This window comes from Marmota monax, unplaced genomic scaffold (genome assembly GCF_021218885.2).
Source record: "Marmota monax isolate L192 unplaced genomic scaffold, Marmota_monax_Labrador192_F-V1.1 WCK01_AAM20220418_F8-fsc00271, whole genome shotgun sequence".
In the NCBI taxonomy this organism is placed as follows: Eukaryota; Metazoa; Chordata; class Mammalia; order Rodentia; family Sciuridae; genus Marmota; species Marmota monax.
This window is the reverse complement of record NW_026694659.1, coordinates 1,164,869-1,192,413: the sequence shown is the minus strand read 5'-3', so window position 1 is coordinate 1,192,413 and position 27,545 is coordinate 1,164,869. Positions and strand designations below refer to the sequence as shown.

Sequence of the window (27,545 nt, the reverse complement as noted above, 5' to 3'; positions counted from 1 at the left end):
ATTTTCAGATTCATCCTTTCTCCATCCGCCTCCGTCCCCCACCACACAGACAGATTTGGGCCACCTGTTCTCCCCACAACCAGGAGGGTGGAAAAGATGCCTCGTGCCAGACTCTCCTTCATTCACGTAGTCACATGCCCTCTCCAACATTATGGGAGGAGAAAATCCTCCCTGGGCTCCACTTCCAGGTTCTCTGCTTGGACAGAATGCAGTTGTACAAAAATTAACTTGGCTGGGGGGAACCTGAATGGAGACTGTGAGAAACCTGGGATTCTGGGGGCTGCTGCTGAGGGGGCCCCATACATCTATATTTATTGCTCTTTCTAGGCTTGCCCTCTGTCCAACATGCTGCTATAGGTGGTGGCATTTATAATTACTACTGGGGACTGCTTCCCCAGAAATGTTCATATAAGTTGACTCTTGTTATTTTCAGGCTGTGCCATCAAGTTTATTCTAATTGACTTGCCTCTTTGTACCAAGGAAAGAAGGCCAGAGTACAGAAAAGAGAGAAAACCTTCTCTACTCTGCTTTCCTGGTTTCTCCTTCAAGGGACTGTGTGTATTCCTGGTCCAGTTCTTTGGAAGCTCCTTGGTCTGTATTTCCCCAGCAATGCCTGTGAACACAGCAACACCTCTTCTCTCTGGGCCAAGGGCCGGGGTCAGGATTTATCTCCTCTGAGCAGGAGTGGATTGGATGGAATTCCACTAGATAAACCAATACAAGACTGCCCTTTCCCCCGAGGCAGGGATTCTGAAATTAGACTCAGTTTATCACTTAAATGCGCTAAAGAGTCAATGAGGCAAAGATAGTGTATCAAAAACAACTTATTACATTAATAGGGTGGAAATATCGTTGCTTATGGACTTTGGATTCTTAGAGAATAAGGGACAGCCAGTTTACTTCACATACAACCTACTTTGACTCAGATTTTTCTCATTTTATATAAAATGATTATAGAGAGATTACACACACACACACACACACACACACACTTCAAACTGGTTTTTCAACTGGTGGCTTTGACTTGCTTCAGACATAGCCTGGGATATAATCATAAAACCAATGCATTTGCCAGAATTTAGTAATACATACTTTTGGTTAAAGTTTTAAACTGTGGTGACTTGTTCTGATGGTTGAAGTGGAGGGTCCCACATTGTCACTTGAGCTGGTGCCCCGTAAACACATCCTAAGGAAGTTCCCTTTCTTAGTCCCTTGGCCTGGCTTGACCTCCACCTTAAGTGTCACATGTCACACCAGGGACATCTATCACTAACGATTCTCATCGTTCCCTCCACCCCACTGCCTCTCACAGTTGTTCTTCTTATCTTTCTTCTTTGGAAATGGGGGAAGAAGGAGAAGGGGAATCCATACTTATAAGGAAAATAATGAAGCAAGCTGATATTTTGCTTATTGTCTCGTTGGCAGGGTTATTGACTCACTAAAAGATTATTAGAGCAGATAAAATCTACTCTAAGGAAGGGCTCTCTGAGTAATATAAAGAGTGTGTCATAGTAAAGGTTTGTTCCTTCATTTTCCAAGTTTCAACTGAGTTTAAAGTTTCAGGTACTGGCTTGGCTTCATCCGTACAATTTTTCTGGCTGGAAAGGAGTCCTGGATATTTTTACCTGTCCCTGCCTTCCTTCAGCCCCACTCTTGTCCCTCCACCGAGTACACACTGGGACGAAATACGGTTCGTGACACTGAACGCCTGAAACATTGGAAATCTGAACTCAGAAACACATCCATATTCGAAGTGCTTTAGGAGTTAGGTACACACCTTCCCACAGGATTCTTTTCTCCTCTCCTTAAATTTTAATGTAACTCTCTTCCTCTGGAAAAGAATCAAGAAGAAATATCACAGAACAAGGCAGACGCTTGGCCAAGAGTGTGAGGATATGAACGGAAGACAGGGGGAAATGGCAGGGAGTAGTAAGAAGGATGTTCGCTATCAGAACATAAGAGTCATCTCCAGGTAATTCTGCACCAGAGAGGTCGGCCGGGGACAGGTGTTCCTCCATGAGTCTACAGAAAGAGGGGTGAGAGCCTGGCTTCTTTGTGAAAAGCGGGTCTTTCCTGGGGAGAACTGCAGAAACCACCCGTAAGTGGATTAAAGGGAACCACTGGAGAAAGGCCCTGTTTTCTGATCTGTTCAGTGAGAGCCTCCCCACCCCACAAATGGCCAGGGTCACCAGAGGGGCGGAACTGCCCTGGTGTTCAATACGCCAGCAGCACAGCTCTGCAGCAGCAATCCCCTCTCCAGGCCAGAGGTGCCTTGTTCTTAGAGCTTTTTTGAAACAGTTTAAGACCTTGAATTAGCTTTGGGCAATAGAAGCTGCACACTGACAGTGTTTCCCTTCTTCTTCTTCAAATTGGGCATGAACACACATTGGTCTATCATTAGACAGGGCTGAACCCGGCAGGTCTTCCCACTGTGGGAGCCTTGTGCACAATACACTATCCCACACGGAGGATCTGGCAAAAGAGAGTCAGAAAGATTACACAGCAGCTTTGGACTCTGTCCAGCTTACCATTCTCAGCCCATTTCTCTTCTTGAAGCAGCTGGGAGACTCTAACAAATGCAATTCTCTACTCTCAGTACAGAGGAGAGCGGGGACATATTTCCAGGACCCTCCCATAGACAGTGGTGTGTTTGATGTCAGAAACTCAGCATGTCCTGTTTTAAGGTGGCAAACATTCAGGAATAAATATCATTATGGTTGTGACTGCCAGGAGGATGTGGAGGGCAGGAATAAAGGTGATGTTTGCAGATCTCCTTTATGGGCAGGAAGTCAGCATGCATAGTCGACCTCCGTGTATCTCCAGGTTCTAGATTTGTAGATTTAATCAACTGAAGGAGAAAAATAGGAAAAAAATTGTGTCTGTACCAAACATATCCAGATTTTTTTTCTCTTGGCATTATTTTTTAAACATATAATAACTACCATATAGCAACTTTTACATTGTAGCATTTGCATTGTATTAGGTATTATAAATAATCTAGGCTGGGGTTGTGGCTCAGTGGTAGAGCGCTCGCCTAGCATGCATGAGGCACTGGGTTCAATCCTCAGCACCACATAAAAATAAAATAAAGATATTGTGTCCACCTAAAACTAAAAAATAAATATTTTAATAAATAAATAAGTAATCTAAACATGATCTTAAATATGCAGGAGGATGTGTGGGAGTTATATGCAAAGTCTACACCATTTCATATAAGGAATTTGAGCATCCACAGATTTGGGTATCCTTGGGGCATCTTGGAACCCATCTCCCATGGATATGGAGGGATGGCTATACTTGGGTTAGTAGGAAGTCTGTTTTCTAGAGAGATCCTTTCTCAGAATGGCTAAACTTGCCCATAGCTAAGGGGCAGAACTAGGAAAGTTCAGGAAATGGGAAGAGGTGGAAAGAGAACATTTTCTGCAACTCTTTCTTCCCTAGATGACTCCCCAGTGATCCATTTCAAATTGCCACAGCTGATATGGAATTGCTCTTACCTGTAGGAACTGATCAGAATAGAGACCAGGCTCATCAGGTTACTAATGACACCAGCCTTGCATGGCTTTTAGAGAGAGGACTGTGGAAGGCGTGGCAGGAAGTATGACTCCACTGAATGGAATGGGTTTAGAATGCAGAAATACTTCAGAATATCGTGAAAAGCAAAGCACAATGATTTGCAGATCAGAAGGAAATTGGTTGAGGAAAAGCACAAAGTAATGCCAGAGGATGGGAACACCCAAGAATAGAGGAGTAGGGTGAGAACTTGAGGGATTCATACTCCTAGACTTTGAACCTGCCTGTACAGTAGGACGGCTCTCACCCTGCTTTCTAAGGTGTCAGGGCTGACATGGTGCCCAGAAAAGCATCCCATTACTCTCCAAGCACCTGCTAACACCTGTGCATCAATTTAAGAAAAGCCTCTCTCAGCCTCAATCCCACTCAGGAGGTATCTTGGAGCCCAATGTTCTGAGGAAGCCAGTACATATCCCCAGTTTCCATGTGCCCAACATCATAGCTAGCGAGGATAATGGCAGGAGACACAAGATCAGCCAAATTAGCCCAACTCACCACCCACTATGAAAACCGGTGGAGGGTTTGGGTCATAAGCTTTTAAGGACTCTTCTCTGACTCAGAAGGGCTAATGGGCCGTTCAGCACGCCTATAATCCCAGTGGCTCTGGAGGCTGAGGCAGGAGGATGGAGAGTTCAAAGCCAGTCTCAGCAAAGGCAAGGCATTAACAACTCAATGAGACCCCATCTCTAAATAAAATACAAAATAGGGCTGGGGATATGGGTCAGCAGTTGAGTGCCCCTGAGTTCATCCCTAGTACCACCCCACAAAAAAGAATACAAATAATAATAAAAGCTGGAGAAGATGTGGAGGAAAAAGAATGCTTTTATACTGTGGGATTTCAAATTTGTATAGCCACTATGGAAACCAGAATGGAGATTCCTCAAAATTTGACTAGGCATGGAACCGTCATATGACCCAACTATACCAAGTCTACGTATTTATCCTAAAGAATTAAAGTCTTCATACTACAGTAATACATGCATGCCCATGTTTACAGCAGCACAATTCACAATAGCCAAACTATGAAACCAGCCTAGGTGTCCATCACTGGATGAATGGATAAAGAAAATGTGGTATAGGGCTGGGGATGTGGCTCAAGCGGTAGCGCGCTCGCCTGGCATGCGTGCGGCCCAGGTTCGATCCTCAGCACCACATACAAACAAAGATGTTGTGTCCGCCAAAAACTAAAAAAGTAAACATTAAAAAATTCTCTCTCTCTCTCTCTCTCTCTCTCTCTCTCTCTCTCTCTCAAAAAAAAATGTGGTATATATACACAACAGAATTTCATTCAATCATAAAGAAAAATTGAAAATATGTCATTTGTAGGAAACTGGATGGAATTGGAAGCCATATGTTAAGTGAAATAAGTCAAAGAAGGAAGGTCAAGGGTCCTATGTTTTCTCTTATATGCAGAAGCTAGAGAGGAAAAAGGAAAAGAAAAATGGGGGCAGATCTCATGAAAATCAAAGGGAGATCAGTAGAGGAAAAGGATGAGGGAGAGAGACAGGGAGGGAGGGGGACGTGCTGGGGAGTGATATTGGCCAAATGATGTTGTCACATTGTGTGCATGTACAAATGTGTAGCAACAAACCCCATCATAGGTACAACTGTAATGCACCAGTGGGAAAAATGTGGAAAAGAGGGAGAGAGAGAGAGAGAGAGGGAGTGGGAGAGAGGGCCATTCACTCTTGTGTTGCGAGAGAAGGGCCAAGCCAGGGACTGGAATGAGTTGAAAAGTATTGAAGGTAGGAAGTCACACTCGTTTTCTCCTTGTGTAGGGACCTCTGTTCTGGGAGCCGTACCCAAGAAAGGACAGGGAAAACATAGATATTCCAAAGAACTATTTTAATTTTTTTATTTGTTCTTTATAGATACACATGACAGTAGAGTGTATTTTGACATATGCCTACGTGGAGTACAACTTTCCATTCTGTGGTTGTACATGATGTGGAGTTACACCGATCGTGTATTCATATACGAACATAAGAAAGTGATGTCCAACTCATTCTACTGTCTTTTCTATTCCCATCCCCTTTCCCTTCATCCCCCTTTCTCTAACCCAATGCATTTCTATTCTCCCCGCCCCCCTTGTGTGTTAGCATCCTCATATCAGAGAGAACTTTCAGCTATGAAGAAGAATGAAATTATTTGCCAGTAAATGGATAGAACTGGAGACTATCATGCTAAGTGAAGTAAGTCGAATCCCCCCAAATCAAAGAATGTTATTTTTTTTAAAGGAGAAAAAGGGGTTGTTTCAACAGGAGCAAAGAAGCTGGGTTGGGATCGTTGAAAAATGGGCAGCTGGGACGTGTATTGACTCCACCAAATGCTTCTTGTATAATGGGGAACTGCAAGGGCTGAATGAGTGGTCCAGGCGGGCTGCTGTAGGAAAACAGTAACAGCAAACATCTCCATGATTTCCCAGTCTTAATTAGAATAGGAAGAGAGGAAGTGGACTTAAACATAAAGCCGAAGGGATTCAGGTTAAGTGGTTACTGAAAAACATCCAGTGACCTGAAGGTAAAATATTCTCCACTGGGCCATGGATCTGAGTGTTTTGTTGTAAATGAAGCATTTTGGGAATACAACTTCAAAAACTTCACAAACCGTCCTCTCTGTTGTGAACAGTGCACTTGCACAGATAAGGATACCGGGCCGAATGGTGTAGGAGCCCCTGAAAACTTTGTCCTTACAAGACTCTAAACTGGAATATACCAACCGGCCTGGGATTCTTCCAGGTGTGGAACTGCTCAGCATCTCAAGGCCAGATTAGAGGACAATCGAGTGGAATGGTTCCACCTGCCAATGAAACTGAATTTTTGAAGTTTAGGCACTGCAAATTGCATTCACTTTATTTCTGGGTGCTGCTGGGGATTGAACCCAGGGCCTTGCTCATGCTAGGCAAGTGCTCTGCCCCTGAGCTACATCCCCAGCTCTTCATTCACGTTTACCCCCTACAGAATCTCAGAGCTTGCTAGCACATCCCGGGTGTCCATGAAGTGTGGACAAGTGGGTTCAAGTGCCCTACCCACACCTTCCCCAGGCCCCCAGATGGACAAGTGGGTTCAAGTGCCCTACCCACACACCTTCCCCAGGCTCCAGGGGCAGAGTGCTCACACTGCCACCAGGAGGGACCTGCCATTCACATGCCAACGCATTTTATTTTCAGGCTTTAAATAAAGGTACAAAAAACAGTGTTGGGGGGGCACTTAAGAAGTACAGCATTTTATTTTGAGTAACAATTAGGAATGGTTAGGTATTTAAATCATCTAAAGTTTCTCTTTTGTAGGATCCCTGCAAATACTGTACAGCATGCACTTTTCACAAGAGCTGAGAGTGGGTACTGACAATGTGGAAGTGCTATGTTCATTATCTTTCAAAAGTGCATCCATTTCATTTCAGATACAATATACTATTAGTAACAATGCAGCTCTTTAAAAAGACACTTTCACTGGAAAAATTGCACGCCTCCTCTTTCTGCAGGTAGGTCTTTGCTGCTTGTAAGGGCAATGGGCATATTTTTTATAGGTTCTTAGAGGGCAAACATTAATTGTGTGTGTGTGTGTGTGTGTGTGTGTGTTTGCTGGAGATCTAGGCAAATGCTCTACCCCTGAGCTCTGCATCTCTAACCCTGAGTACTTTTTGAAAGGGTTAAGGTTGATGAGGAAGGTCTAACGGATCAGTTTCTGTTGGGGGAGAAATCAAGAAGCTAATGCGGGTCCTGCCTGAATTGAAGGCCCCAGAAGCTCTGCGTGATGAGATTAAAAACATCCCTGATAAAAAGGGCAGCTGGGATGCCCGGCTGGCGGCGGGCTTGCCATCATCTCCTTACTCTTTCTTCTGCCGTGATTTGGAAGGGTTTCAAAACATGGTGAGTACATTTTGTTGTTGTTGATGAGGGATTCGTGCATCTTGGAAGGTACTGGCCTGGCTCATAGGCAGGGAAAGTGAGATGTCTTTCAAGGCCTGGCTTTGTTATCAGGACTCAAGAAAATGCTTATGTAAATCCCACCCCCATGTAGGAAGTATCTGTTCAGATGCCTCAGATGGAGTCCTTGGTTTCTGGCCTGCTTTTGCCACCCTTACCCACCAATCCACCCACCCACTTCCTTCTCCAATCTCAGGAGAGTCACAGTAACCGATTTGGGATTTATATTTAACACCTGCAAATCTTGGCGAAGAGATCTCCCTCTTTTCTCCTTCACCAACACCCTCCCTCTCACCCATCCAAATACTTTGAGTCAGTGCCTCCCATATCATGCCATTGAAAAGCGGAGGAAAAAACTTAGCCCAGTTACTGTGAAGGCCTGAAACGGTTGTTTCCGGTACTAGGGATTGAACACAAGGCCTCACGCACACTAGGTGAGTGTGCTCCCCCTGAGCTGTATCCTCAGCAGTTTTTTTACATTTTGAAACAAGGTCTCCCTAAGTTGTCAAGGCTGTTCTCAAACTGGAGATCCTCCTGCCTCAGACTCCTTCATAGCTGGGATTATAGGCATGTGCCACCAAATATAAAATAAGTACTTCATCTTTTTTTGGGGGGGGTCCTGGGGATTAAACTCGGGGGCACTCAACCACTAAGCCACATCCCCAGCCCTATTTTGTATTTTATCTAGAGACAGGGTCTTACTGAGTTGATTTGCTGAGGCTGTCTTTGAACTCTTGATCCTCCAGTCTCAGCCTTCTGAGCCTCTGGGATTACAGTTGTGCACCACCACACCCAGAGAGTGCCGCATCTTTTTGATGACACAGAATTCCCAACCCTGAAACCCACAGTGAACAAGACACCATTGTGGTGAAATTGTCCAGCAGCGAAACAGTTCTTCACTTTGATTGGTATTTCTACCTGGCACAATGCAGAAAGGCTTGTGGCCAGGATCAGATAAATGCTCATGAAATGAGCATATTTACAGTTTTTAGAGACATGACCAAATCTGAAACAAGGAAGAAGTCTGGCATGCCAAACAATGGCAAACCTATTATTAAATAATCTTTTCTTATAAATTTTTGTTTCTATTTACTGACATCTGAATTCAAGAGGCAAGTACAAATTGGACCTTGGTGGCTGGCCCAGGAGTGAGGGGAGAGCTCATCTCAGTGCCTTTCCTCCCCCTACCCATGTGGAGCACCCACCTTGTTTTTCCAAGGGCTCCCTTGGGTGGACTATTCTGGTGGCTGACTCCTGTGGGGCTCATAATTCCCAACGTCTATTCTTCTCTCTCTCTTTTTTTTTTTTTGTAGGGGGGATGGTACCAGGGACTGGACTCAAGGACACTCGACCACTGAGCCACATCCCCAGCCCCGCTTTGTGTTTTATTTAGAGACAGGGTCTCACTGAGTTGCTTAGCGCCTCGCTTTTGCTGAGGTTGGCTTTGAACTCTTGATTCTCCTGGCTCAGCCTCCAGAGTTGCTGGGATTACAGGCGTGCCCCACTGTGCCCGGTTCCTTCCTTCTCTTTCTTCTTCATGGTCACAATAAAATGTCAGGGGGGACAGACCTCATTAGCCCAGGTCTCTGTCTTAGGGTCAGCCTGGGTCTGACAGAGTGACAGCAAGCACTCCCGTGAAGGTGAACAGAGCCCGAATGTTGCTAGGTGCACAGGTATTTGGCATCCCTCCTCTGTGTGGTTCCTGTTCCTCCTTTCTGGTCTGAGTCTGGCCTAATACAGTGTTTTCTCAGTGAGGCTGGGAAGTGAGGATCTCATCATGTCTAACCTGCTGGACCCTAGGACACACGCCAGGTGTTAGCCACTAGGCAGGCACTATGAGAGAAGATTCCCTGTGCTCCACGGGAAAGGGCTGCTTCCCCTTCAAAGGCTGTTAACCGGCTTAGTCAAAGTTGTTTGTATTTAATTCAGATAAAGCCATCCAGAGACACTTAGAGGAGCCAGCCAAGATGGCTGAGTCACTCAATGCACTCTTTTTTAGGGGACCTAGTGTAAACTCTGTCCATTGTACTACTAAATTGCGCACCCAGAGGCATCTCTGTGCACCACTTTTTGTGATCATGTGATGGGTGACCGTGAACCGAGCATGCACAGTAACTGCCCACCTCCACGTATGCTGATGAATCTGCATGAATGCATGAATATGCATGAAGTCTCCCCAATAACAGCCCTTTACTTTCTTTGTTCGGGGAGCTACTGCTTTGAGGCTTCCCTCCAGTGCACTTCTTACCTGCTGCAAGTAACACACCTTTCCTTACTCTTTTCACTCATGGTTGGGATGATCAGCTTGGTCCTCACCAAGGGGCAAACCCATCGTGTTTGGTTGTGAGAGGACAGGCAGCCCATCCAATGCGTTCCTTTACAGCGAGAGTGAAAGAGGCAGAGAGATCCCCACTCCATCTCTTCAGCTGCATCTGTTCATCTGTGGGCAACATGGATGCACCTTCACTGTGAACTTGGGAGAACCTGGTAGGAGAATTTTCAAGCAGGGTAGAGACACTCCTGAAGAGCGCTCGCTTAAGGGAGCATCAGGGGATAAAGACAGAGCCTTTGGAACCAAACAGTCTCAAGTTAACTTTCAGGCTTCTTTGGCTACTTGCTGTGTACTTTTGAGCAATTCCTTCACCTCTCTGAGCCTGGATTTCCCCTGTCTGCATGCTATACAAAGTAGGCTTTACCCCTAGATTTCTGTAGGAATTAAGTAAGATCATTTATGAAGCATCTAGGACCATGACTAACATCTACTACATATTCGATAGATATTAATTCCTTTTCATGTCTTGGAGCTCTTTGAATCACTTAACTTACTCATATATAGTAGCCTTGAGAGATATCAATTTAATTTAATATATTTGTTATCATGCATTTGTATCAATATCTTATTACTATGTAACATACAGTGATCATGTGTTAATATTTTACTATATTAAAATAATGAATATTTGATATTGGTCAAACACACCTAATGAACATATGTTGGGTGTCTATTACGTGTGAAGCATGAGAATCATTGGCCTATTCATTGCAACTCAGGTTATTTAAGCATTTTGAGCAAATATTCAGGTCTGTTTATTCAAAAAATGGCAATAACAGCATATCACAAATCAACTGAAAGTTCCCTTGAAAATGCGGCAGATGCATTTGGAAACAGCTGAATTCTAAAGAATTCAGATTCCCAAAGTGGGAGAGGATTGCCAAGAGTTTGGAAGCTGGATCTTTAGTTGGTGTGTAGGGAAATAAGGATCATCTCTTCAGTCACTGGATTTCTGTTCATAGTCATTAAAGTGAAATATGAAATATTTATGGAAAAATTACATAAATCTTTTCTTTCCTCAGAGGACTTTAGCAGTACAGTCTCCCCAACATCAAACATTCCTGTGAAAAATTAAAAATCTAGTCAATCAACCAGCTGTTTCCAAAAATATGGTGCAGACCATCTGAGTTTTCACTTTTTGGGTGAAGAAATACATCACTTAGACACAGCCTAGAGCACATCATGCTCAGAGCTCACTGAAAAAATAGCATTCCTGTGGTACCGAGAGAGAAATATTAGTAGCAGATTCTTTTCTATCAGGTGACTTGAGCATATACTTATGCTCATTTCAAACCCTCATGTACCATGCATCTGGACCCCGAGTCTGTGACAGTGACCTGGGCCTAATGCCCCACGGTGCTAGGAATCTTCTCTGTGTTTCTGAAACATGGGCTTCTTCCCTGTCAAATGGTGGAGGGAGGCATTCTTTCTAACTCCAGCATCTTAATTGTCTTGTTCTGGGTGAAGATGGCCCATAGCTGGGAGAGCAAGTACTTAGAAGACCTGGTGCCTTCATAGAAGTCAAGAACCACCAAGCATCACACTCAAGGTGATTTTCTCAGGCTCATTTATTTAGTTAGTGTATGAATTAGTGAGGAGCTGCAGCTCCTGAGCAATCAGAGTCATTTTAGTATTTAATGATCTCAGTTGTGAAGACTTGCCATTTAAGATATTCGTGCTTTAGGCTGTGAGTCAGTCAGCTGTCCGTTATTGTGACAAAAATACCTGAGAAAATCAACTGAAAGCAGGAAAGGTTTGTTTTCGAAGTTCCATTTTATAGTCACTTGGCCCCATCACTTTGGGCCTATAGTGAGGCAGAACCTCATTGGGGGAACACATGATGGAGCGAAGCTGCTCACTTCATGATGACTACAAGGAAATAGAGGGAGAGGAAGGTACCCAGTATCTCCTTCAAGGGCATCCCCCAATGACCTGACTTCTTCCCACACAACTGCACCTCTTAAAGGTTACACTGCTTCTCAGAGGCGCCACTTAACCAGAGACCAAGTCTTTAACACATGAGCCTTTGGAGAATCTTAGATCCAAATCCCAACAGGTTGAGATGATGGAAGTATTAGCCACCTTTTTGCCACTGTGACCAAAATATCTAATGAGAACAATTTAGAGGAGGACAAGTTTCCTTGAGGCTGTTTCTGAGATTCTGTCCGTGATCCACTGACTCCATTGCTCTAGGCCTGAGGCGAGGCAGAACATCATGGTGGAAGGGTGAAGTGGAGAAACACCTCTCCATGATGGTGGCCAGGAAACAGAGTGAGAGGAAGGGGCCACAGGAAAGATGGATCCTCCTAGGGTGGACCCCAGTGAGCCACCTCCAGTCACACGTCCCCTGCCTACTGTTGCCACCCAGTGAGTCCATTCAACCTAGGATGGACAGCTTGGGTTACTGCCCTTCTCTGCACTCACTGTAAGGACACATTGCTTTTATTAATGACCTGACTTTTACAACTGTCTTTCAATCCTTATAAGAAAAGATTTATTTATTTCTCCCCCCATGGTTTTTGTAAAATACATAGACCAAGAATTTCCACTTAAAGGGGAAAAAAATCAAGATGGTAAGTTCTAGTGAGTTCCCTGGTCAGTTAGCGCATGGTGGCAGGTGGGGACATATTGTTCAGGCCTGTGGAGGCCAGACCGTCACCCTGGACTGCACCCTACCTTGGCCCCTCTGGGTGACCTCCACCATAGGGTAGACCACCTCAGTATTTCTTTGCTCCCATCACTACAGAGAGACCCCCCAAGAAGCTCACTGGGTCACTCAGTTGCATGGGCCCCTCAGGACAAAATGAACCAAGAGCCCCTTCAATGAAGGCCCCTGGACATTTCAGTAAAAAGCAGATGCCTGAGAACTCTGACTAGACCTCCTTCTACCCTGCCTACACTGGTAGACAGGAGAAGGGGACCTGGGCCTCCTCTCGGTTTGTCTTAGAGAATTAGCCCTCATTCCTTCTCCCACCTTTCAAGGGCAGTGAGCAAGCTGGGGGTTTCAGGTATCTCCTAGGACTGCTTAGTCTTTTCATGGACCCAAAGTTTCTGTTCTTATGCAAACGTAATGTACATCTGTTCCCCAAAATGCACTGTTTTCCTTGGGGGCCTTATCTAGTGCTTTACGAAAAAAATTCTAATATATTAGACTTAGCAGCCTGATCTCGAGTGTATTCAGATGTGTATGTGTGTGTGTGTGTCTGTGCGTGTGTGTGCACGTGCATATGTATATATGTGTCTACATGGATCTGTATTGTGTGTATGTGTGTATGTGTGTGTGTGTGTGTGTGTGTGTGTTTTCTTGCTGGCCTTACTCAAGTGTCTCCCAAACGTCACATGCAGCCACACCAGTTGTACTGAGCTGTGTTCAGAGTCCCTGTTTTTTTTTATATGTCTCTAAAAGACCTGACAATTTCAAAACCAATCACATTGGGTGGAAACTCAAGGGGTACGTTTTGGAAAAAAAGAAAAAAGAGAGAAGAATCTTCACTATCAATTGCCCATCTATTTTAGGTAAACAACCAGATACTGCCAGGCCACCATGAACCTCTTTACCTCTTTACGTTTGTCTCTATGAGATGCTCTCTACCTTAAGATGGTTTATTTTTCTTTCAGAGTCTTTTTGGAAGGGCCTTACCAGGAGCTCTCTGAAAAGTGGAGTAAATTATGTCAACCGGATAAACACTGTTTTCAGTTTTATCGACCTAGAAATGATAACTGTAATATTTCCTGCAAATGTCTTGATTCGGCAGAAGTTGCACTTGTGATAGTTAATGCACAATTTGAAGAATTCATTCCCAGGTACAGAAACACATTGGAGGAACACAGCAGCCATAGGAGACAAATGAGCCCAATGAGAAATTCTGCTACCCTGCTCCTGCCGGGATTTACCTTGCTCTCCACTTTTTCTGCCTGGTTTTCTTTTTAACCTCAGAGGTAACGATGGGTCCATTGGATAAAAAAATGGGAAGGAAACTGGTTAATTCGGGAGGTTTCTGAGTGTTCTTTTGACCACATAGTGTTGGCTGTGTCCAGAGTGAGTATGATGAAACCATAAAGTGTCAGCCCTGAGAGACCACAAGGTTGAAGGCCAGACCATCCTGGAGAAAGTGGATACCTCTCTAGGAAGCTTCTAGAACAGTCTCCAAGGAGGGCCAGCTCTGACCTGCAGGGGGGTGAATCAATGTTCTCTGGCAGGTAGGTCGCTGGGGCACAGTGTCAGGGAGGCAGAGGGGGTGGCCGTCAGCACTCAGAAGCCTGGCCAAGGGAGCAGGAACTCAACAGCGGAGACCTAAGACTGAGACAGGAAGAAGCAAAGGGGTGCTGGGCCAAGGGCTTCCTCCCCTTCCAAGGCAGCTGTAAGGACTCAGAATGTTCCTCCAGGTCTATGTTTCTCAGCCTTCCAAATCCTCATGCCAGTTAGATCCAAACCTAGCCGAGAAGGAGGTCCCTGCATTTGTTCTCTTGCCTTTAGCCTGCCTTCGGGGGAATGATGGTCCCAGTCGCCTGCACCTCCAGCCAGCCTGGCACAGTCTGAAGAACGTGGACTTGAGGCCGGATGAGGTCAGATTTCATCTGGACTAAGAGCCCAAGCAAACACCTCCAATTCCTAGCGGCTTGGGTTGGAGGTCACGTGAGAGATGGTGGTATCTTCCAAAGTTCAGTCCTGACCAAACACCCTGTGTTTTTTATTCACTCCATTTTACTTAGCTTTTTTTCCCATCACCTTGTCCATCAGTGGCACACGGATCACCCCGTGGGAAATGGTGAGACTGCGTCACTGCACCACCTGTCTCAGAGACGGACTTACGGTTGTGTCTACCCCTCTGCTTCATGGCCTTGAGTGCTCTGCCTCACCCCTCCCCACCTCACCCCGCCCCACCTCACCCCTCCTTGAACCTGAGTGAAGCCCCTGCTGATCTCTGTCCCACACCTGCTGGAGAGACCTGTTCCAACTGAGACGGCTTCTCTGGAACGCCACGGTCTCACACTTGACTGCAGGCATGGCCTTCACCTGTGGGTCCAGATGCCTCACCTGGGTCACCCAGTCAGGCCCCCTGATGTGGGTGCGGCGCATATTAGTCCTCAGAGCATCAGGAACTTTGAACTCTGTTGCCCACCCTCCTGCAGGATCAGCCCTACAAACCTGCATTGCACTCTGGAGCCCCTGCCCGAGAGGCTTTCTGTCCCAGCTCATCACTAAAACTCCAGCCCACCTGTATCCAAAAGAGCCCTGGGCAGCGGGGAGGACCAACACCAGCACAGAAGTAAGACCAGGCATTGCATTTGGGAGCTGGAGGGACCTCACTCTAGAGCACGTCTGTCACTGTCACTCAGACCAAGATGTCTGTTATCACCTCCCAGGTATCTCTCCTATTCTCTCTGATTCGGTATCACCCAACGGCAAAACTCCTGAGAAATTCTGACTTTTCTTTTTAGAACTGAATTTGTCTATTTTGTATGTTGTTGAAAAAAGAGAAGAAAAGGAATCCAGCAACAGAGGGTGATCCCAGGCCACTCAGGATCAGAATGAAAACCCACATCTGGATTGTACTAAGCCTTTATTCCTAGAGAAGCCACTAGTTACCTCTTCACCCAGAACTGGGGGACCTGAGGCCTCTGTTGCCCAAACCTAGCAGGTGCTTACAAATTATTCATTTTGGTAGAGGCACATGTGGGAGAGAGGGAAAAGGAGCTTCCTTTTGCTCACCTGGTTTTATCTTCCAACCTAGAACAGGGAGGAGAGGGGAGGGAGGAGTTTAGGGACAGGAGCCACCTTTCAGCCTGCCAACCCATCCCTGGAGCATTATCTGTCAGCCCTCAAACCTCTGCATGCTGAGCAATGTACACTCCTCAGAAAAGCACAGGACAGCCCCAGAGCCAGGCATCCACGCAATGATTAGGCTGCCTCTTGGTCTCAAGCAAAGGAATCATTGGTACTGGAAAGGAATGAAGAATTTGGGGGGGAAAATCAGTCTTTTCGTCTGCACAGTGTTGAAACATTTGGATCAAACATGAGACATCACTTCAAGCCAGATGTTTTCTAGGCATTTCCACCAAGTTTCGATATTTGGAAACACTAAATATGTACTGACATTTCAGTATCTTTTCAAAGACCAAAACATAGAAGCCAATAAACGCTTCCTTTCTGAGACCTTATAAAGATAGACGAAGAGATAGACTTGGCGAGGTTTAAAACCACAACTTATGTGGCTACTTGAAATAGCTGAGAAAAAAAAATATGTTTTCCTAAGTGTTATGGACTGAATGTCCATGTCCTCCCCAAAATACATATGTTGAAATCTCATCCCCACCAGTGGTGGTTTTTAGAGGTTGAGACTTTGGGAGATGATGAATGTCAAGGTGGAGCCTTCATGAAAGGGGTTAGGGTCCTCAAAGAAGAGACCAGAGAACTAGCTCCAACCATTTCACCATGTGAAGACACAAGGAGAAATCGGCAGACTGCAACTCAGAGGGCCCTTACCAGAACCCAGCCATGCTGCATCTTGATCTTGGAATTGCAATCTCTGGAACTGTGAGAGGTAAATACCCGTTGTATATAAGCCACCTAATCCATGGTACTTTGTTATAACAAGTGGACCAAGACACCAAGTGAAGAGATTTCCCCCCCTTACAATCACTCATATGATTATAAGAGAAAATAAATTTTCAAACCAGTGACCAATTAGGTCATCAATTTTAGGAGCAATTATTAAGTAAGATTTCAATAAATAATAGAATTTCTGGAATCAAAAATATAAAATATTTGGCACTGGGGTTTTTAGTACGTATAAATAATTCCATACAGGTCTTTTGCATATTTTAGGATTATGAAGTAAAGAATATAACATAATGGTCCTTTAGTAGGCCTTAAAAATACAGAGGAAATTTGTATAGAGGAAACTGTATAGAGCAAAAAAAAAATTTTTTTTAAATAAGAAACTTTGAATTTTGTTTGCTTAAACTTTTGAATATTTTCCTTAGGTGCCAGATTGGAATAACATCATGTCCCACAATTTCTGTACCTTTCTCTGAGTTAAAGTGCTTACTAAGAGGTAAGGATTTTGAAAGCTAATACAGGATACAGGGAGAATGTATTCTAGCAGTCCACTTGGGGAAATCAAAACTTTTTTTTCCCTGTTAAATTTTTCATGGGTTTCCTGCTAATAGTATGACAGGTATCTGACAGCAGAACCAGAAGATAAAATAGATACAGAAAGCTATTCCATTAGTGATAGGAAAGAATTAGGCAGGAGAGTATTCAGCAAGTCCTGAAAATTCTCCCTGTAGAATGAATGCAGGAGAGATAAAACCAATGAGTTTTGACCAAATCAAGAAATCCAGGTTCTACTCGGAGGAGCAGAATGAACAAGTGATGTGGACAAGGCCCTCATGAAGTTGACCCCTCCCTGAGGGGAGGATTGGGCAGAACCAACATACAATCAGTATTTGTGTGCACCAGTGTGTGTGTGTGTGTGCATGTGTGTGTGTGTCTATGTGTGAGTGTCTGTGTGTGTGTGTGTTTGTGACACAGGAAATTCCACCACTGCCGCTCAGCAGAAGGAGGCCAGAGCAGAGCCTTGGGACAGCCCCTTGTTTCTCATTTCCCTTTCCTAACAATAATGGGAGCAATTGGAAAAAGACCCATTTTTCCCCTCTGAGCTTGGGGATATGGTATTTTGGCAGAATGAAGAGAATCAGACCCCTAAGACCCCTATAGAATTGGTCTATATGTGGCGTGTCACACGCTATAATGGGTTTGCATGGGGCTGTATCGGATTAAATACCCCAAATCCCAGTCATCCTTTAGCATATGAAAATATTGGCTTGGACAAGATTTGTCAGAAATGAATATCACGCGGGATACTGAAGACTGGCCGTCAAGAGAGAAGGTAGAAAGCCAGTCATTATTGTTTAGGGAACATTATTATTTAGGTTAGAGAGAGGGAGAATGTTTGTTTTGCTGTTTGTGATTATGATCCAACAAAAAGGGAGGATGTGTGTGATTTCCCAATTTACAAACAGGAGGGAGGCACTTGGAGCTTTTCCAATGCTCTTGTCCTAGCTGTGCTTCCTGCATTTGACAGGGGGCAGGGAATCACGATGCCATGCTAGTCAAGGACTACTGATACCCAGTGGGATTCGGTTGTCTGGGATGGACAGCGAGTTCAAGGTACTCCTGACCATACAGGTGAGATAGTCTATTCCCAGATAGGTCTGTATGTGCATCTCTATTCAGGAGCCAAGTAAATCCTTGATTTGCATCAGATATAAGAATCACAAAAGCAAAAAACATCATTACAAACACAAGTAGAAGCCATATAAGGTAGCTTGCCCACAGATTGAATAAGGGAGGTGGCCTAAGGCCCCCCACCCATCAATACCAAGCAAGGCACTCGCCTGTAATCCCAGCAGCTCAGGAGGCTGAGGCAGGAGGATCATGAGTTCCAAGCCAACCTCAGCAAAAGCCAGGTGCTAAGCAACTCGGTGAGATCCTGTCTCTAAATACAGAATAGGGCTGGAGATGTGGCTCGGTGGTCGAGTGCCTTTGAGTTCAATCCCTTGTACCACCCCACCCCCCCAAAAAAAAAATGAGCAAGGCAGCAAGAAGGTTTCTGTTGTCTGTGCACCATAGGATTGGGTGGCACCACTGGAGGACTGGAATGAGCATACCTCAGACCAGGGCCATAAAATATGTACACTGCATAGGGTGAGGTTACACATTAGCAAGTGACAACTGCACATCAAATAAAGGTGTCCTCAGTCTGCACAAATAGATAGGGAAAAAAATACGGAATGGTAAAGAAGAAAGAAGAACCACGCACAGAACCATTTCATTTTATTCCTTATATGTACAAACATGAATAATTTGACATGATGTTTAGACAGTTTCTCCCTAACTTAAGTCTTTTAATTAAAATGAAAGGAAGGAAATATGCTTTAAATATGAATGCAAGAGGTGTGAGCTGACAGCCCCCAGCCTTCCTATTCCTCTTTCTCTGTTGTTAGCGAACACAATAAAATCTCGTCTTCTTCCTGCCGTCTTTTCATAATGTTTATGGTTGTTTTAGGTAACACATAAACCATGCTGAATGTGATATTCCCCTTATTACATGTCAGGGGCACATATTAAACTAGAGCCTGTCCCTTATCCTGCTATTTACTTTTGAGGCAAATCAGTCAATGTATTTTCCTCGACTCACCAGGCAATATTACAGGGCCCACTAGGCCAGGAAGGTAAATGCTAACTGTTCAGCTTGGGCCAGGCGCCACGCCCTCGGCTCACCATGGAGTGAATGAGAGCAGTATATTCTGGGCTGAAAAACGGGATCGGATGTTGGCCCTCATAAATTACGTGATTATTAAAATGCTGCACAGTTCCAACCCATATTATTTTATTTTACCTTTTGCCGGCTCCCTGGTTGCCTGGTCCACTTTGCCTCTGTTTTCTGTGTGCTTAACTTGTAAAATGCTAAACAAGTTTTGATATTTACCTGTTTATGATTAAATTGCAAAATGATCTGCTTAGTTCTGTTCTAAATTAAGGTCTGCATTAAATGTCATAGCATTTATCTTTCATAAAATGAGACAGCAAGGACACTAATTTCCTAGGTATTCAATCACTGCCTAGTGCCACTGGAGAGACAGCCCGGGAGCGAGCCTGCCCACAGTTCACAGCTCACTGACAGCCCTGAGATGGAATCATAAAAGTCAATTAATCATTAAAAGCTGTTACAAGCACATATCGAACCAGTCTGGCACAAAATGTTAATCAGTCCAATATCAATATAATAAATTCCTGCAAATTGGAGCGATCGATACGTTTAGGGCCTAATGAATCAATTTGAGGGCACTGGGCTGCTCCTTGGGGTCCCCATGACATGGCAGCCGGGCGAGTGCTACATCTCTAGGCGCACTGCCAACAGAGGTCACCTATCCTAACAGGCTGTTCACTTCAGCCGCAGTTACCACGGTGACAGCATGTCACCGTTGCCCTAGTGTCCTTCTAGGTAAGGGGGAAGCCGATGCATCACTGCTCTTGATGGATTCGTCAATAATACTTAGCGGGGGTGGGGGACCGCTCACACAACACTCGCAGTCTCCCGTCCCTGGGCAGTGCGGTGTGATTTAATTGTCTGAAGAGGTGTGTGCGTCTGCATATATGCAGGAACTAAGCAGTGGTCACAGGCAGAGGGACTTGGCTGCACGTGGAAAGCCTTGGGAAAAGAGCACAGAAACTAACAGGCGGCCAGAGCGATGGCCAGGTTGGTGTTACATTAACTAAGTCGCTGTGCCAGGAAGAAATAACCTGGAGCTTCTCGGATTAACAATTTATTAGCTACAACATTTTAATACATTACTCATGAGTGGAAATGGAGTTGCGTCTGAATGCCCCCGAGGCTCAGCTCAGCAGGGTTCCCAGACACCTGCTTACCCACTGTGGGTGCTCACCAGGGAAAGCCAGCAGGGGTGATTAGTGGGTCTCCCCCGTCCCCCACCAGCCCTCCATCCCTCTCTTTCTCATTTGTTCCCCCACCCCACCCCCACCGTTACCTGAAGACTCCTCCACTTGGACCAAACCAGCCATGAGACTGAAAGCTTGAAGCCCCAAAATGGGATTTCAAACTGGCCTCTTCCTCATCTGTCTTGAAAAATCAGTATTTTCACGTTGTGATACACTTTATCTGGTGTTCCCATTAAAACTGACCAGTGAGCGGAGCCCAGAGCAGTTTTGGAATTGCCAAGTGGAATGAAGCCTCTTTACAGATAAAGGAAATCTCTGCTGCCGAGACTCTGGTGAATCACTGTGTTCCGGAACCTTCACTGTCATTTAACATAAAACTTAAAGGTTAACACTGAGTAAAACAAGACCCTGCCTGATTATTTGAATAGTCTCAAAGTGCAACTCTTTCCCCTGGATTGCTCTTACAGAATGCATGGAGTTCAGGAGTCCCTGGGTGGTTGTATACGTTCCTGCCATACTGGGGAGGATGCTTCTGTTGGCTTTCATCCCCAACAGTCATTGTATGCATCTCCCTTGCAGTCATTTATTCCCTTCTAGAAAAAGAAAAAAAAGGTAGCGATGCCAATCCAAAGAAATGTTAATTTCTACTAGCTAGTTATTTTAAAAGATTTTTTTTCCTTACCTGGAAAGAGAGAGAGAGAGAGAGAGAGAGAGAGAGAGGGAGAAAATCATTTTTTTTAATAATAGTGGTCTGAATTATAGGAAACATCAAAATAAATTACAAATTCTCCACTAAAGAAATAACCATTCAACACATTGAGACAGGGTGATGTTAAGGGTGTGCAGACAAAGGTAATGCAGTGCCTCCGCTTAATTGCCCTGACATCCTGCTCCGTTCCTCCAGCTACACTCTGAGAGCTAAAAATCTCTCATTGTTATTAATTGTATTCCTTTTAGAATGTAATGTCATATCGCTGCAGGCTGAGCTAATGAAACATACCCATATTACCAAAATAGGCATATTTCTTTTTGTTCAACGTGTTCTATCAAAACTGTCTACTAAAGACATTGTGTTAAAGATCTTTTCATAGAGTAATATAAAGAACATCTCAACTACTTCAACATTTCTATTACCCGATTACTAAAATGCCCAGGAGGACTCGACGATATAGTGTGAATTCAGTTATCCTATAAGACTTTAGAAATATTGCTAATTCCTGCCTCTGATTTATGTTAATATTAATGCTAGATTACATGCTATAGCCTCTGAACTCCCGCGGCATACCGATTCTCACAAAGGCCCGGCGCTCCCATGCGCCCCAGCTATATGCCTCTATTATAATGAGAATCTGAATTATTTATCTCTATTTATCCTACAGGAGTTCACTCGACCCCAGTCCGGTTTTCTTTTCCTACTGCACATCAATGCGTGTAAACATGACTTCAGAGCTGCTGCGCAATTTGTGTGTTCTGTTCTTTTTCAGGACAGCGATAGGCAGCAGACAAAAATGTTTCACCACTAAGCGAATTCATTTAAGCATGCATTTGAGGTAGAATCTCCTAATTAAGTCAACTTTAACACAGACACGCAAATGGCACCATGCTATGTGTCTGGCGCCTAAATATCGTCTGGTGAGCCCAAAGGAAGTCGGGCAGCAGCAGGCCAAGGAGACAGTGAATGTGTTCAGCCTCTCCTTCCTGTGACCTTCCTGCTGGAGAGAGGTTTGTCTGTGGGGGGCTGGAGGGCTTCCCATTACTTGGCTTGTACCTAGATGGACCAGGCTAAGATTTGGACCTTCTGACTTGGCTCGGATGCTCAGTTGGTCTGGGGGAGGCAGGGCCAGGGCTACTGGGCCCCTCTAATTCAAGCACAGGTTTTGGTAAGTTGGAACGATTGAAAGTCAAAGGGAGAATTCAGGTCGAACGCTATGGAATGGCCTTAGATTTTCTGGGTTAGAGAAGATTCCAGAGGGCTTTGTCATGGATGAAATAGGACTTGGTGGGGTACAATGGGGAGTGAAGCATTTACAAAGATCTACAAAGGTGATATTTTTTATAAGAAAAGCAAGTTGTTAGCAATTGGAGTTGTCAATATTTTAGGTAGTCCAAAGTGACATGTTAAAGGGACACCCCTTTCCTCTGGGACTGTTGGAGGGTCAGTTAATAATCATAGAGTTAACAATTAAAACCCTGCTAAGGGATCCAATTATATACCTTCAGTTCAGGTAAACCTATTTTATTCTAGCAGTTCTGCTGAAAGGGCCACTTGTAAGGTGGATTGAAAAAGGTAAAAAAAAAAATTCTGGAAAATGAGTTTATATTTATATATATAGTAGTTACCCCACCCCTTATCCTCAGGAGATGCTTTCCAAGACCCCCAGTGGGTGCCTGAAACCACAGACAGTACCAAACCCTAAAATGACTACATTTTTCTATATATACATATATGTCATAAAGCTTAATTTATAAATTAGACACAGTAAGAAACTAATAACAATAACAATAAAATAATAGTTATACCAACATATTGTAATAAAATGTTTATAAATGTGATTTCTATCTGTCTCTCAAAATATCTTATTGTACCCTATTTTTTTGTGATCATGTGGGATGAAACCATGCCTATGTAAGGAGATGAAGTGAGCTAAATGACATAGGTATTGTGATGCAGTCTTGGAGGACTACATCAGGCTACTACATATTGACAACTCCAACACAAGCATTGCCATACCTTGACAGTCAATCTGATATCCCAGACAGCTAAGAAGTGACTAACGGGCAGGTAGCATACATAATATGGATACATTGGACAAAGGGATGATTTATGTCCCAGCCGAGATAGGGTGGGATGACATGATATTTCTTCACATGACTCAAGTCAGTGCATAATTTAAAACTTGTGAATTGTTTATTTCTGGAATTGATCATTTAATATTAGACAAAAGTAAATTGAAACTGCAGATAAATGTAGACTGCTGTATAAAATTGGCCAAACAATTGAGTGGTGAACTATTAATGATCATATAAGGCAAATGACAATATGGTAGAACTAACCAAGCTAATAATCAATTATCAATGAAAAACGAGTCTAGAACAGGAATATTTAAAACATTTAAATGTTTAAAATAGCTGAACTAAGCCTTTGAATTATATACGATATGGTAATACTAATTGTTCTTTTACAGTGTTCCTTATCCAAGTTGTGGTGTGATATATAAAATGGCGCACACACACTTCCTTAGCATCTCTTATAGAAAGGCACCCGGAGGTATACTGAATGGCTACTGGTTTCTGTCCTTTATGTATCCAAGTTCCCAGAGGGGACAGGCTGGAGCTCTCAAGACTATGGAGCCATGGGTTATGGAGAAGAATGTGGAGAGTTTGGCAGATCTTGCCAGGCAGTGTAGCCTTGGGAGGAGAGAGGCCGGGTCCCTGGTTCTGATGAATTCCGCAGGCCAGCGCCTCCAGTGGAAGCCACAAAACAGGTGCTAAGTAACTGGGAAATGTCAGGAGGCGAGTCATTATCCCCAGCTCCCAGCAGGACTCAAGACCTAGAAATCAACCCCATGGATTTTAACCAGCATGGACACCCACCGCCACGGCGACAAGGTCCAGCTGGGGCCATGGTGGATTTGAAAATGAACATGAGGACCCCGGAGCTCGGAAGCTGGCTAGCTGCTCATATTCATCCTCCAATAACACGACCTTTCATTTTACATAACTGAATTTGTTGGATTCCACTCATGGCATGATAGCAGACTTTCATTATGTATTTTTCTTTCTTTTAAGAGTACATTCTGTTATAAGGGTAATATATACATTTGAAAAAAAAATAACCTCACCCTACAGACATGTTGAAAGCAGAAGCCCTTTATTCACACTCTCAAGACTTAACAACTATAACAAATCTATGTTATGTTGGCTTTTATTTATGTATGTATTAAAATGGAACTGAAGAAGAGATTTGTTTGGCAAAAATTCAATATTCCTATTAGACACTAGCGTGCATACTATTTTCCAGGGGCTGATGTAGCAAATTACCACAAACTGGGTGACTCAAAAACAGCAGAAATGTCTATTCCCACCATTCTGGAGGCCAGAAATCCTAAATCATGGTCTTGGCAGGGCTGGGCCTCTGAGGTCCTAGGGAAGGATTTGTTCCGTGCATTTCTTCTGGATTCTGGTGGCTACCAGCTATCCTTGGCATCCTTTAGCTTGTAGTTTCATTATTCTAATTTCTGCTTTCCTCTTCACAAGGTCGTCTTCCTTCCGTGTGCCTCTGTGTCCAAATTTTTTTCTTAAAAGAATTGTTGCTGGATTAGGGCCCACCCCATCCAAGATGACTGAACCTCAACTCCATTATGTCTGCAAAGACCTGATTTCCAAATACCATCTCATTCTCAGGTTCTGGGGATTAGGATGTGAACATATCTTAGGAGGGGACACAATCCAACCACTCAGATATTTGGCTGGAGCTAGTTGCAAACATATAGATGAAATTTAAACCCCCTGGAACTTGATAGTTCAATTATATTTTAACTTTGAGGTTGGTGTTCATTTGCTAGCTTCTTGGCATATAAACAAGTTTTCCATATTTATGTCGTTTGTGTTGGCAATCACTTCTCACAGGTTTCTAATTATTATATTATGCATGGAAAGGTCTTCCTCGGTCTAAGATTACAAAATTATTCGTTTTCCCCTTTATGTCTATGACCCATTTGAATCTGTTTTGATGAAGACTAAGTAAAATAGTTACATTTTTTTAAAAAAAGGACTACCCAACAATGTACATGTACTAATATGCCTCTTTTGCATAGGTAATGCCACTGTACAAAATGTAGTAAATAAGTCAATATCAGGATCTACTTCCAAATTGTCAATTAATCTGCTTCTTCACTCCTGTTCCTACACAGTGACGCCAAGTTACTATTTCTATGACTTTATTTTACATTTTAGTAGTTGTTAGAGACTATGTTCTACTGGCACTTTTTTAAAAAAAAAATTTTTGTGTGTATTTCTTTAGTTTTTTTGTTCTTGTCATCGTTGTTGTTCTAGTACTGGGGATCAAACTCAGGGGCACTCGACCACTGAGCCACATCCCCAGCCCTATCTTTTTTTGTATTTTATTTAGAGACAGGGTCTCACTGAGTTACTTAACACCTTGCCATGGCTGAGGCTGACTTTGAACTTCCCATCCTCCTGTCTCAGCCTCCGGAGCCACCGGGTGCTTTTTTTTGTTTTTTCACCCCAAATTATCTTAGCTAGTCCCAAATAGATCTTTATTCTTCCAGATGAACCTTAATCTCACTGGTGTCATGTTAAAAAAAAAAAAAAAAAAACACCACCACTGACAATGACAACAAAAAACCCCTGCTGGAATTGCCTGGTGAACTCCATTTTCTTCAAACTGTGGATATTAGCTCTGTAAGAGCAAATTTGTTTTTATTATGTAAATCTTTTTTTTCCTGTTTTCTTTAAATCCTTCAGCAGATTTTCAGAGTTTTCTTCACAAATATTTTGGACGTCTCCTATATGATTTATTCTTGGAGGTTTCGTGTTTTTGTTTGTTTTTCTATTGTGAATGGAATCTTTGAATTACACCCTGATTCTCCTCCTACTCATTCCCCACATCAATCTGTTAGCAAGTACTGGTCGTTCTTTCTGCATCTGAAATGCATGTCTAACTCACTTGTGTCTTCCTGAGGCCACCCCATCACCATCTCCCCTCGCCTAGACCATGGGTCACTTGGTTTCCACCCCATGTTTCCAAAGACCACTTTTCACATATCCACCAGGGCTAGCTTTCTCAGTAGCCCACAAGGTCATACCAATGACACTCCTCCCTTAAACCCCTGCAGTGGAATCCTACTGCACCAAACTAAGATCCAGCCTCCTAAAGGTGTCCTGCTTGAGCCAGCGTCTCTTCCCCAGCACGATGGCTCTTCCCTGTCACTCTAAAGTGCCACACTCTTGTCCTTGAGCTTCTTTCTCCATCCCCTTCCCCTGGCTCTTTGCCTGACTGCCTACTTCCATCCTTCACGTCTCAGCTCACATTCTACCTGCTAAGAGGGGCCTTCCTGCAGGCTGGGTGCTGTAGGACTCTTCCCATCACCGGCTCTGACCTTGAGTCCCTCACCCCAACACAAGATTGAATTCCCTCACAGCACTGACTGCTACCTGAGAATCTGTCCACGTGTGCATTGGCTTGTTTGTATATTGTTTATGTCTTTTGATTACAAAGCAAGTAGTTGGAAAACAATGACTCAAACCCATTAGAGTTATGTCCCCACTGTCCAGCAAAATGGAGCCTTTCAAAAAGATTGTTGAAGCCTGGTGCAGTGATGCATGCCTGCCATCTGGCAACTCAGGAGGCTGAGGCAGGAGGACCACAAGTTCAAATCCAGCCTCAGCAATATTAGCAAGGCCCTAAGCAACTTAACAAGACCTTGTCTCTAAATTAAAAAAAAAAAAAGGCTAGGGATGCTGCTTAATGGTTAAGTACACCTGGGTTCAATTCCTGGTACCAAAAAAAAAAAAGGTTGTTGAATAAATAAGTAGGGTGTTAGGTGTCGCTAATTTTATTTTTAGTAACTGCTCTTTTTTTTTTTTTTTGCTTTAACTAAGGTGTATTAGTTCTTGTGGGTTTTTCCTGATGTGCAATCATGTTATATCATTAAGTAATAACAATTTTTGCCTCTTTAAATTTAATTCCTTTTGGCGAGTATTTCTAGAATAATTTTAAATAATATTGGTGATAATAGAATCCAGGACTTGCTATTGATTAGCAGAAATTTCTTTTAGGATCTTTCTACAAAATCTGGTTTATGATACTGACAATAAAAAGAATATGTGAGTTGCATGTGTGCATTTGTGGGGGGTATAGTTTTGTCACGTTAAGGATATATAGATCTAGCCCCATTACAGAAATGTCAGAAGTCGATATTATCTTTATTAAGACACATTTCAGCATTTATTCAGATCAACAAATGCTTGGTGATTCATTTATTAAAGTGGTCATGTACATGAATAGATTTCTTCATATTGCATCACTGTTGCTTTCTGGAGTGAATCCCAGATGGTCTTTTTAAAAAATGCACAGCATCTTTGTAGCAGTATGCATGGGTACCCACGCATGCAGGTGGTTGCTCATGAATGGTTCAGTCCGGGAATGTCACTGGTGAGTACGCTTTGGAATAAGAGCATCCCTAGAAGTGAAACTGAGATAGACAAGACAAAGGAATACA

The 27,545-nt window shown here is 43.6% G+C and overlaps 1 long non-coding RNA gene across 4 annotated transcripts; it reads left to right on the top strand.

The window, feature by feature from the left end:
• Positions 1 to 5,100: 5,100 nt before the first annotated feature.
• Positions 5,101 to 27,130, top strand: LOC124078499 (uncharacterized). Of its 4 annotated transcripts, none has more exons than XR_009224780.1 (4): positions 5,101 to 7,056; positions 7,223 to 16,378; positions 21,786 to 22,023; positions 23,487 to 27,130. It is a non-coding gene; the product is annotated as an uncharacterized LOC124078499 (long non-coding RNA). The 4 variants fall into 4 exon arrangements; XR_009224781.1 differs by lacking the exons at positions 21,786 to 22,023; positions 23,487 to 27,130 and adding an exon at positions 16,821 to 21,762 and having other exon boundaries at positions 5,102 to 5,765; positions 6,863 to 7,056; XR_006846932.2 differs by lacking the exons at positions 21,786 to 22,023; positions 23,487 to 27,130 and adding an exon at positions 16,821 to 21,758 and having other exon boundaries at positions 5,112 to 7,056; positions 7,223 to 7,444; positions 13,452 to 16,378.
• The last annotated feature ends 415 nt before the right edge of the window (positions 27,131 to 27,545 follow it).